The 13,214-nt window shown below is 41.7% G+C and overlaps 1 long non-coding RNA gene across 1 annotated transcript in view; it reads left to right on the top strand.

The window, feature by feature from the left end:
* Window positions 1–13,214, top strand: part of LOC132826717 (uncharacterized) — a 44,880-nt gene that overhangs the window by 26,113 nt on the left and 5,553 nt on the right. The window lies entirely within an intron of this gene.

Genomic DNA, 13,214 nt, shown 5'->3' with positions numbered 1-13,214 from the left:
CGCTAACTCTGAGGATGTAGCAGAATGGTTTCTATCTGCATCATCCAATACCACAACATCAATTACATTGATATACTCTAACTAAATTAGATTTGGGCCCGCAATCTAGTAAGGATGTGCCTGACACATATCCAGAGGTCATGGAGGAAGAAATGTTTGAGGTCTCTGACAATCAGAGGCACCCTCTGAGCCACATGTTGAAGATGTGCCCCTGCACTCAGCAGTAAATCACAAGGCCAACCTACAGAGAGAGGTAAGGTAGCGGTGCCAGAGGCTCTTTGTGGACTTGAGCAAAAGAGACAGGAAAATTCATCAGTATTATTACTACTGTAGTGACACTGGCATACGAATATTTGGCTGTCTCCATGGAAAAGGTGGCAGCTGCTCTGGAGATCCAGGTCCAGCAGAAGGTACATTAACACTGGATATGCACTCAGACCTGCACTTCCTCAGTCTAGCTTGGATACGTAGCATTGATAACAAGAAGAAAGGGGTTTGAGGCATCTCAACCCCATTCCAGCTGCTCCTTATTTTCAATGAGATAGAAAGGTCTGTCAACAAATACCCACAGGCAGGAGGAATGACAAAAAGCATCCCTGAAGCTTTTTCTCAGGACACTGCACGTCCACCAACCCTCTGTCAGTGACCCTATTACCTCTAGCAGTTGAGGCAAAGTAGAGTGAACCTGCACCAGTGAGGGATATTTCTAACAGGCCAAAGCCATCCAGGTCCAAGGGCCAGAGAGTACACTTGCCAAATTCTTTAAAGTCACCAAAGCACATCAGTTAGCAGATTACCTTCACCCCATCTGTAAATGTCAATGTTAATACCAATGCTAATACACAGATGTTGAGAAAAATAAACTTTCTAAGGGCATAACAGTGGTACAGATATTCAGTTAGTGTATATAATCTACACTTGCATAAATAATTATTCACTTGCATGGTTCTGATACTTTTTTGACCGTCTTTTGTTCCAGTAATACCTCAGAAGGCTGTTAGTCAAAGATGTGGAGTATCTTGAGCCATTTCATTATTCACCACATCTTGGTATCTCTCTCATAATTACCAAAGAATGATTGCCTCATCTAACTGGGAACCTATTAGTTGGGGATTGGAATTGAGGCACTGCAGATTACTCATAGGAATGGTGATATTAACAGTAAGATTTGGGGGAGGAACTAGGATCTGGCTTGTCCAGTGGCTCCTGTGCACATTCCTAATGTGAGCAATGGCACAATCTGTCATGTATCTATAGACCCCAGGAGGGAAAGGTTTGTTGTGTGTCTGGTGTTCTCAAAGCCATGCTGGACAATCTAAGGGTGTGAGGATAGCAATAGCCATATCCCACATCATTCTGCCAAAACTTTGGAGCTAAATGAAGAGGACAGTTCACAATGTTGTGATCTATAATAGTGGAAACTTTGTCAGTGAAGATGTTTAGAATTGCGAAGGTACTGTGAAAGCTCACTGCAGTCTGAAGCAGTGTGGGGTTAGCAGAAAAGGAACAGTTTCAGGATAAAGGGCAACTCTGTGCTATTCACCAGGGAGTGGACTTTCTAATATGACTCATGAGTCTTTGACACAACAACCATTTTAGCTCAACTATCCAGGAGCAGGTGGTCACAGGGGTTTTCAATGTATCACAGCTGCATGAGCACAGTCGGGAAAGGTTTGCACATGGACTTTAAATTTCATAGAGTTGAGGATGTTAGAACCAGAAGAAAGTGAAGACTGCAGATGCTGGAGATCAGAGCTGAAAATGTGTTGCTGGAAAAGCACAGCAGGTCAGGCAGCATCCAAGGAGCAGGAGAATCGACGTTTCGGGATTCCTGAAGAAGGGCTCATGCCCGAAATTCTCCTGCTCCTTGGATGCTGCCTGATCTGCTGCGCTTTTCCAGCAACACATTTTCAGATGTTAGAACCAGAGTCAAAATGAAAATTCAACATTTCATTTGATAGTTAATGCAATGAAAATTCATCTCAATTCATGAGAGATGTTGAATGCAGAAATACAGAGTCTAACAACTCCCACTCTGCCAAGGACATGCAAGTCCTGGACCTCCACCAACACCAAATTCCACCCACCCAATGCTTGGAGGAGGAAAGCCTCATCTTCTGCCTTGGGACCCTTAAACTGTACAGGATCAGTGTCGATTTCACCAGCTCCCTCACCTCCCCTACCTTATTCTAGATCCAACCCTTCAACTTTGTACCGCCCTCTTGAACCGTCCTACCTGTCCATCTTCCTTCCCACTTATCCGCTCCACCCTCCACTCTGACCAATCGCCATCACCCCTCCCACCTTCATCTACCTATCTCATTCCCAGCTATCTTACCCCCAGCCCCAACCCCTTCCCATTTATCTCTCAGCGCACTTGCCCACCCCAAATCTTCCCCCCCACCCGATGAAGAGCTTATGCTCAAAACATCAACTTTCCTGCTCCTCAGATGCTGTCTGACTAGCTGTGCTTTTCCAGCATCACTTTTTTTGACTCTGATACAGAGGCTGACAGCCAACTGCACAAATGTGAACATGAACAGAAAATGTCAGTGAAGGTCGAGCAGTGGATGTGGTGTATATGGACTTCAGCAAGGCATTTAATAAGGTTCCCCATGGTAGATTCATTCAAAAAGTCAGGAGGTATGGGATACAGGGAGATTTGACTGTCTGGACTCCGAATTGGTTGGCTGACAGAACGCAGAGAGTGGTTGTCGATGGAAAGTATTCTGCCTGGAGTTCTGTGGTGAGTGGTGTCCTGCAGGGCTCTGTTCTTGGGCCTCTGCTCTTTTGTGGTTTTTAATAAATGACTTTGGATGAGGACGTTGAGGGGTGGTCTAGTAAATTTGCCGATGACACAAAGGTTGGAGGTGCCATCGATAGTATTGCGGGCTATTGCAGGCTGCAGTGCGACATAGACAGGATGCAGAGCTGGGCTGAGAAATGGCAGATAGAGTTCAACCTGGATAACTGCGAAGTGATGCATTTTGGAAGGCCGAACCTGAATGCTGAATATAGGATTAAAGACAGGTTTCTTAACAGTGTGGAGAACAGAAGCATCTGGATGTGCAAGTACATAGATCCCTCAAAGTTGCCACCCAAGTGGAAAGGGTTGTTAGGAAAGCATATGGTGTTTTGGCTTTCATTAACAGGGGGATCGAGTTTAAGAACCGCAAGGTTTTGCTGCAGTTCTACAAGACCCTAGTGAGAGCAACTTGGAATATTATGTCCAGTTCTGGTCGCCCCATTATAGGAAAAATACGGAGGCTTTGGAGAGGGTCCAGAATGCTGCCTGGACTGGAGGATTTCTCTTCTGAAGGGAGGTTGACTAAACCCGGAATTTTCTCTCTGGAGAGAAGGAGGAAGATAGATGACCTGATAGAGGTACACAAGGTAGTGAGAGGCTTGGATAGCGTCAATAGCCAGAGACTTTTCATCAGGACAAGATTGACTGGCACAAGGGGTCATCGTTTTAAGATACTAGGAGGAAAGTATAGAGGAGACATCAGAGCTAGGTTTTTTACGCAGTGAGTTGTGAATGCATGGAATGCATTGCCAGCAATGGTGGTGGGAGTCATTAGGGACATTTAAGCAACTGCTGACATGCAAATGGACAGCAGTGAATTGAGGGGTGCATAGGTTAGGTTATTTTATTTTAGATTAGGAATAATCTTCGTGCAACATCGTGGGCCGAAGGGCCTGTTCTGTGCTCTACTTTTCCATGTTCTATGTTCTGTGTTCTAATAGATAATATCTGTGGCCAGCTCAGCCATCCTGGAAGCAGATCGCTATAATATTGTCTCCGGCTTGGCAGACCATTGCCCTGTCATCTTCATCTCTTTGATGATTAACCTAACCATCTGAAGGTCCTCACCCTCATCTTTCTCATCAGTGGTTTCCTCTAATCTGTTAATCTGCTTCTATGTCTACACAGCATAGCATATCACAATGATGTAGGATACTCTATCTGGGGTAAAATGTATCGCACAACCTGACCAGTACAGGAATCTGAACCTCATTTTCAGGAGACGTGGTGTATTCTACAGTGATCCTTGTCGTAGCTTGTGCAGCATCCTATCTCTCTTCTGTGTCAATCCAAGTATGGCAGACAAATCAGTTGTTACACAGCAATCATCCTGGTATAAAGCATGAACCTTTGAAAGAGACTGAAACTTGTGAATGGTCCAGGATGTAAGAGTCATGGCAGCTTCTTAGATATTTAGCACAGACCTGCAGTATGCAGCTGTTGTGGTCACAAATGATTTACACATTAAAGAGTTGGAAGCTTTTTCTATTGACAAAGACTGATGGTTCGTGAAGGGGTGCTCTGATTATTATGTGACTGCAACTGATTGTACCCTGAACCTGCAGAAAACCAGCAATGGTAGCAAATCCTAATGCTCTGGCTGCATGACTCCCTGGTCAAGGGAAAAAATGAGCTAAATTGGTTGCCTCTGGTGAAGAGAGCATTTGTGATATCTATATTTACCCAGTCTTTCGCATCCACACTTGACTATGCCCAACAGCCATAAATTGACTCTTTGAACCAGAGGATGCTGCTCTACCATTCTCCAGTTAGGTTTTGTGATGGCCTAGGGACACATCTGCATTGGCCCATTTAGAAGACCTACTAAAATTGTAGAGCTTGCAGCAAATGTGGAGACATAGAACATTTGCAACATTTTGACAGAAAAGACAAAAAGACTTAGACAGGAATCAAGAATCTAAGTTACTCAGTAACCATTTGGTACATGCTGTCAAGTTTCTGAGGGGTCAAGTATCTGAACTGAGTTGAAGTTAATTGGGAAGGCAAAGGTAATTCCAGCAAGTTGTGCAAATAGTGAGATGCAAACACATGCTTATTAGGTTTTTGCCACCTGATGACAAACTAATCAACTTGTTTTCTTAGGAGAGGGTTTAATTGCTGAAGTTTATCTTGACAACGAGAACTTGATTTTTGGATTTTCATCCTGATTAAATTATCTTCTCTGTATTTGTTCTCGTCACTTCAGGAGCAGGAAATTATGCCCCATGTCTTCAGCAGTCTGTGAAGGAAATGAGTAGAGTAATGAAAACATTTCTTTCTTGTCACTACTTGATGTAAATCTATTAAACTATTCTATTCAAAATTGATTGTGTGCAGTTTTGGTCGCCATACTATAGGAAGGATGTGGAAGCTTTAGAACGAGTGCAGAGGAGGTTTACCAGGATGTTGCCTGGAATGGTAGGAAAATCTTATGAGGAAAGGCTGAGGCACTTGGGGCTGTTCTCATTGGAGAAGAGCAGGTTTAGGGGAGATCTGATAGAAGTGTATAAGATGATTAGGGGTTTAGATAGGGTAGATACTAAGAACCTTTTACCGCTAATGGAGTCAGGTGTTACTAGGGGACATAGCTTTAAATTAAGGGGTGGTAGGTATAGGACAGATGTTAGGGGTAGATTCTTCACACAGCGGGTTGTGAGTTCATGGAATGCCCTGCCTGTATCAGTGGTGAACTCTCCTTCTTTATGGTCATTTAAGCGGGCATTGGATAGGCATTTGGAAGTTATTGGGCTAGTATAGGTTAGGTAGGATTCGGTCGGCGCAACATCGAGGGCCGAAGGGCCTGTACTGCGCTGTATCCTTCTATGTTCTATGTTCTATGTTCTAAAATCTGTATTTAATTCAAAGAACTGTAACTGTTTTAGAAACAAAACGCCCAGAATGCCTTTGTCTTCTGTATAAGACAGTAACCTGCTGCTCCGTTGGTTTGAGTATAAACATAAGAAATGGGGGCAGGAGTAAACCATTCAGTTCTTTAAGCCTTCTGTGCCGTTCAATACCATCATGGTGAAACTTGATTCACTCCACTTTCCACCCATTTCCACATTTCTAGATTCCCTGCAAGAACAAAGACTTATACATCTTAGTCATGGATTTACTAAATGATAAATCATTTACTACCCTTTGAGGGAGAGCTTTCTAAAGATTTACAAATCTCTGAAAAATCTCATGGCATCTGAAGACCGAACTTGAAAAACTAATATCATCAAAAGCACATAAACTGGTCACTTATTTGACTTGTTGTGTACGAATTAGCTGCCACATTGGTTGACATCTGTCTACAAATTTTACCAGACTAATACCTGGAATGAGTATATTGTCTTTATGAGGAAAGGTTGGATAAAGAATAAGAGGTGATTTGAAACATAGAATATTCTGAGATGTCTTGGCAGAGCAGATATGGAGAAAATGTTTTCTTTTATGATTGAGTCTAGAACTGAGGGTCTCAATTAAAAAAACATGCTTTGCCCATTTAAAACAGAGATGTGGCATTTTTATTTTCTATAAGGGTCATGAGCTTTTGCAACTGCATTCAAGTCTTTACTTGTAGTGAAAGCAGAGGCATGAATATTTTTAAGGCAGAGGTGGATAGATTCTTGTTAAGCAAGAGCATCATTTTAAGGGGTAGGTGTGAATGTAGATTTGAGGTTACAATAAGATCAGCCATGATCATATTAAATGGCAGAGGGACCGAATGGCCTACTGCCCCTTGTTTGTATGTACCTAACTGCTCTTCAAGTGGAGTCACTGTTGTTTTGCATGTCCTGAGGGCCAGAAGAGCACCTGAATGCACATTACTTTCTTCTATTTCTTACCAGTTAGAAAACCATATGATGAGTATTCATCATGTGATGTTTAAAATGATAGGTGTTTCATAATGTGTGTTGATCAAAAGATCTCAAATGTTCATCTTTATTCATTCCTTGCAACTTTAACCCCATACTTCGAGTTTCTTTTCACCTGCTAAATCACAAAGCACATTTTTAAAATTGCAATTATTCTTATTCAATTATTCTTGACTCAAAGACACTGAAGGACGGTGATATATTTTCAAGTCAGGATAATGAGTGGCTTGGAGTGGTACTTGGAAGTGGTGGTGTCATCTCCATGTATCCACTGCCCTTCTCCTTTGGATGGAAATGGTCATTTAAGGAGCCTTGGTGAATTTCTGGAATGCATCTTATCGATGGTACACACTGCTGCTACTGAATGTTAGTGGTGGAGGGAGTGGATGTTGGCATGTGGTACCACTCAAGTGGTTACTTTGTCCTGGATGATATCATGCTTCTTGAATGCATTTGGAGTCGCACTTAGCTAGGCAAATATTCCATCACACGCCCAACTTCTGCCTTGTAGACAGTTGACAGGCTTTGGGAATCAGGAGATGAGTTACTTCCTGCAGTATTCCTAGCTTCTGACCTGCTCTTGTAACCACTATATTTAAATGGCTCATCCAGATCAGTTTCTAGTCAATAGTAACCCTCTAGGTTGTTGATAGTGTGGGATTAGATGGTAAAAACAATGACTGCAGATGCTGGAAACCAGATTCTGGATCAGTGGTGCTGGAAGAGCACAGCAGTTCAGGCAGCTGGTTGGTGGTTAGATTGTCTCCAAAAAAGAGTATCTGGTCAGTGAACTTGCAAACAAAATATCTTTTGTATCTGCAATCATTTGAACTCTTACATTTTAAAAAATTATTCTAATTGTATGTATGAAAAGTAACCACACTGACAGTCTGATAAAATTATTTTATTTGAATCCTCCTTTCTGTTGAGAATTTACAATGTATATTTTGCTTGATGTTTTTAAGCAAAACTCTTGTTCCATTTTTCTACTTTGGAGTGTCTTTCACTTGCTCAATAGATTTCTGGTGGTTTGGTTCATTAGCAAATGACTTGCTAGCTTAGCCAATACTGGATAAAAATGAATCTTTTGGACATGGTTAATGAATAGACAGAGAGAGAAGAAAATAACAGAGCAGTGCCACCTTCTGGAAATATTTTGAATTGAAGCTTACACCTTGATGCAAAGTTAAAAATCACACAACATCAGGTTATAGTCCAACAGGTTTAATTGGAAGCACACTAGCTTTCGGAACCACTCCTTCATCAGGTGATAGTGGAGGGCTCGATCACCTGATGAAGGAACGTCGCTCCGAAAGCTAGTGTGCTTCCAGTTAAACCTGTTGGCTATAACCTGGTGTTGTGTGATTTTTAATTTTGTACACCACAGTCCAACACAGGCATCTCCAAATCATGACCTTGATGCAGTTAGTTATAGCAGAGAAAATGTCAACACCCCGTATTACTGAAATTTGAAACTGACAGCACCTCCAGCATCTTTACATGCACTGTTAAATGTGGGATTTTCCTGTATGTGGACATTGCTAAGAAGGCCAGCAATTGTTGTCCATCCTTAATCTGGTGCGGACTTGGGCTGAAGGGCCTGTTTCCACACTGTAGGAATTCTATGATTCTGATTAATTGTCCTTGAACTGAGTGGCTTGCTGGGTCTTTACAGAGGGTGATTAAAAGTCAGCCACGCTGCTGTTGGCCTGCAGTCACATACTGCTCATGTGATGTCCTTGCCGGTTTTTCAGAGAGGTCGTAAAAGCAGCGATTCCGAAAAGTCTGCCTTGGATGGGTTTTCGGACCATTTTGATCATAGTTAACTGATTCTGCCTCAGAAAAAAAGCCTTTCAAGTTAAAAAGGAACACTTGTATAATGAAAGGGGAGTGGCCAGTTCTCCCAGCTCAGCTTGGTTTGGGCAGTCAGGCAGCTTGAGGCTGCTGATCCAAGAAACAGCTGCATGAAAGAAGCAGGTCATGCTGATTCTGTCTCTCTAACATCTCTCTATCTCCTGTAAGACCCTGTGTTTGATTTTACCTTTTTTGCCAAGGGGTGTTCATGGGAATTGTTGCAAGTATTTGGAACAGTTTCATTAAGTTGGGATAATCTGTTGGGTTTTCGGATAGGTTAAGTTATTCTGTATTCTGTTCTCTTTAGTTTGTGTTTCATTCAGCAACCTTATAAATTCTGTTTTGTCTAAAACTAAGTGGCTTGACCAGCTGCATCACTCCTGGTATATACACGTTACACCTGCTTAAAACAGCTAGCAAAGTTAGAGTCCGGGCTACTTTCTTGAAATGGGTTGATGGGTGTCTTGCCTGATCCAAATCACCCAGACTAGGTAGATTTACTGCCATGAAAGAAATTAGGGATCTAAATGAGGTTTCATGGTCACTTGCACTGAGACTAGCTCTTTATTCTGGATTTATAACCGAAGTTAAATTCATCAGCTGCATGGTGATTTGAACTCATGTTCCCCAGACCGTTAAACTGGGCCTTCAGATTATTAGTCTCATGGCATTGCCTCCTTAAAAAAAGTTATTTTCTGGAATGTCAAAAGTCTCCATTGTGACAAACAAATTTAAATCCCACAAGTGAATAAAAAAAGGAATAATGAAATTTCAGTTGAAACCACACACAAGTTTGTACTAATCTTTATTTTTCCCTCTAAAATCAGTTCTTCACTTTCTGGTTTGCTGTCAGTGCAAATTCTTCAATGAGATTGGCTGCTTAGCCTGATTGATAAACTGTTGTGGTAGGACGCCTGAAATATCCTCTGGCCCCAATAATTACTACATCCTTGAGGGTAACCTTCTTGAGTTCTGCCTACAAAATCCAGATCAATACCATGTTTTATGTGCATATGGAAAACAATGCTACCTGGGAATCACTTTTTTGGTGAGATGAAGGTACACACCAGCCAAATATAAAGCATGGTGGAATGCAGATGGAAACTTAATTTACATTTATATTTAGTGTGAAATTTAAGTACAAAAGCAGTAGACACCAGCTGCAACTGAGGCTTCTGTTCCTGGAAGACTGCATTGGTCAAGTTTTACAGGAGGCATGGATTGTGGCAAGCAGTTCTTCTTCTGCATCCCCTCAGGCCCAACATCAGTTTGGGGTGATGGGAGGGTGATACTTGGTTTTTCCAGAGGTCCTTCCAAATGCACTTAGGTCCAGTGAGATAAGACTGCAGGAACAATGTATGTTCACATGTTTGTTCAAAAAGTTTCATGTATTTGAATGTGATTTTCCTCTCCATAGAGATAACAGGAAGGGGAAATAATTGTGTAAGTTAACCCTGGAGAGGCGTTAAGACTTCAATTTGCCATGAAACCAGTCACTTGCCTCCTAGCGGGTGAGAAAAGCATCTAATTTCCTGACTGAGAAACTGTAGGGACCTGCCTGCCTTGTTGTATGGGTGGCCTCCAGTTACCACAAACTGGGACAATTGGATATACAGATAGTGGAGACAGAGAGGAAACCTCAAAAGTCAAGCCACCATCTTTGCCTCTGAACCCTGTGAGATGAGTATAAAAAAAATACTTTCCTTGTTGCCACTGGATCTGCAGTAAGGATGAACTGATGGACCCACAAGCTGTTAGTCTCTGGTCATCAGCTTCTGGTGCCTGTGAGATTAGTGAGGAGGTGATGGAAGGTGTCATCTAGTGCTACCCAGGAGTACTTGCTCACTGACGCCCCATTTGGGTTCTATCAGGACCAACCAGCTGCTGACCTCATTGCAGCCTTGATTCAGACATGGATAAAAGAGCTGAATTGTAGAGGTGAGGTGAATCAAAGCCAGTTTTAATCCAATGTGGCATTGAGGACCTCTATCAAAACCGGAATCAATAGAAATCAGGAACAAACTCTCTGATCAAAGTTGTACCTGACACAGAGGAAGCTGATTGGAGCTCTGTCATTTCAGCTTCAGGACATCTCTACAGGAGTTCCTCAGGCTCATGTCCTTGGCCCAACCATCTTCACCTGCTTCACTATTGACATTCCCTCCATCATAAGGTCAGAATTGGGGGTTTTCACACTGCGATGTTCAGCAGCATTTGTGCCTTCTCAGACATTGAAGCAGTTCACCTTCAAATACAGCAAGATCTGGACAATATCCAGGCTTGGGCTAACAAGTGGGAAGTAACATACATATCACACAAATCCCAGGCGATGATTGTCTCCAATAATAGACGATCTAACCACTGCTCCATAACATTCAGTGGTGTAATTATCACTGAATCCTGCACCATCAACACCCTGGGGTATTGAGACACAACTTCTCAACTCATGACCTCTTCCATCTAGAGGGACAAGGGCAGCAGTAGCCTGGGAACACCACAACTTGCAAATTCCCTCCAAACCACTCCTCATCCTGACTTGGATATGTATCATTGCTCCTTCAGTGTTGCTGGGTCAAAGTCCTAAAATTCTCTCCTTAATGGCATTGAGCATCTAACTACAGCACATGAATGGCAGCAGTTCAAGAAAGTAGCCCAACACCATCTTCTCAAGGACTACCAGAGACAGCCAATAAATGCTAGCCAGCCAGTGATGTCCCCGTCCTCACAAATGATTTTTTGAAAACCGTCTGTGATTTACCAAAACATTGCCGACATTCGCTAGCCAGGCCTTAACATGCTGACAGGTCATAGAGTCATACAGGACAGAAACAGAAACTTCAGTCCAACCAGTCTATGCCAATCACAATCCCAAACTAAACCAGTCCCAGCTGCCTGTTCCTGGCCCATATCTCTCCAAACTTTTCCTATTCATGTACTTATCCAAATGTCTTTTAAATGTTGTAATTATATCCAATTGTACCCACCACTTCCTCAGGAAGTTAGTTCCACATGTGAACCATCCACTGTATGAAAGGTTTGCCCTTTATGACTTTTTAAAAAATCTTTCTCCTCTCACCTTTTAAAAATGTGCCCCCTTGTCTTGAAATCCCCCTCCCTAGGCAAAAGGCAACTACCATTCATCTGATTGGACAGGCTTTCTCAGCAGTGTAAGTGGCATATTAGTCACCACCACATGCATTCACCTCCACTCTCAGCCAAAGAGTGGGAAATTCTGTTAAGAATATGGAAAACTGTCCCTCAGTTCTCGACAGAAAATTAATCAGATCAATATGGATAACAGTCCAAAGGAGAGCTGATCTAAAGCTCAAAGACAAAATAGCCCCAAATTGATTCATTGTCATCTCACTTCAGTACAAAAGAAGTTGGAATTGCTGGTTATGCTGACTGAATCAAAAGTCACCTATTCAGACAGTACATTAATTAGACCAGAGTGTGAGACTTGCTTGAACTGGGGCAAACTTATTTGCACAAAGTGTTGTCCTTGACTGTTGTCAGCAACACTCTGCTTATGCTCAGGTTAGCTTTTGGCATTCTTGCAGAACCACCTGCAGCTGTATCCATGCTTCTCCAAAATTGAAGAAAAAGCTGTTCCCAGTCACTGGCAAATAGGTCTACCAGAGGCCACTGCAGCTTGGATCAAGATGCTTTGTGGTTCTTAAGAAAGTTGATAATGAGAAAAGTCTTTTTTCCAATTTTTTAAAAAATATGTTCCTGTTTTGTTGAAGTACTGTAAACTCTGAATTCGTGGTCCATTTTTTGATGATCTGATAGATGTTAGAGGAGCTTTCTCTTTGTGGCGTTTAAAAACAAATCTACTGAGTTTTGTTCTGCACAGTAACAATTACAAGCATGTATTATTAAGGAAATTTCAGAAAATTTGCAAACATTTTAAATTTAAAAGTTCTTATGCTAAAATGCTAAGTAAAATCCATCTTCTTTCAAGTGAGAACGTGTGAGAAGCCACATTTGCGCCCATTCAAATTGGACTCTGAAAATAAAAATATGACTATATTTTACTTTAAATCTTGGATATTGTACTAGGAATTTACTTAGATATTTTTGAATGCACTACAGATCTTTATGAAACTCTGGCACCGCATCACATAAAATGCAGGTAGTTGAAAAATAGTGAGCAGAAGAAATTAATAAATCATATTCACTCTGTTCTTCAACCAGCACAGTGTAACAGATAATCTATCTTTAGCACCAGTACCCAGGCACAATCAATATCTATCAATGTGTTGATGGTATTTAGCTATATGGTGTAAATCATAGAACATATAGTTGATATGGCAGGCACCAGTTGGTCTGTGCACAGGCCCAATTACCTATCATTCAAGACCTTTTGAGCAAGTCCCTTCCTACTCATGCAATAGACTTCTCTTCTGAGATCCACTTCTCCCTGTCTTACTATGTATGAATTTAGCTTTAAACAGGTTGCTTGACTCCTGGAAATTGATTCTTTTTCTCACACCAGGATAAATCAACTGCAATTTATACGAGACTGCGATTTTTACATGCATCACCTTCCCTTTTACACCCTTCTTCATATCTTCTGTGTCCTTTCTTTGCAGGTATATCTCAAATTCTATTTAACTTCCTCTCTATGCTTGGCCCATGATGCGTCTTCATGCTATTGATTTGTATGATTCTGTGGCAGTTTTTACTTC

This window comes from Hemiscyllium ocellatum, chromosome 23 (assembly GCF_020745735.1).
Source record: "Hemiscyllium ocellatum isolate sHemOce1 chromosome 23, sHemOce1.pat.X.cur, whole genome shotgun sequence".
NCBI classification, from domain to species: Eukaryota; Metazoa; Chordata; class Chondrichthyes; order Orectolobiformes; family Hemiscylliidae; genus Hemiscyllium; species Hemiscyllium ocellatum.
This window is presented reverse-complemented; position numbering and strand designations above follow the sequence as displayed.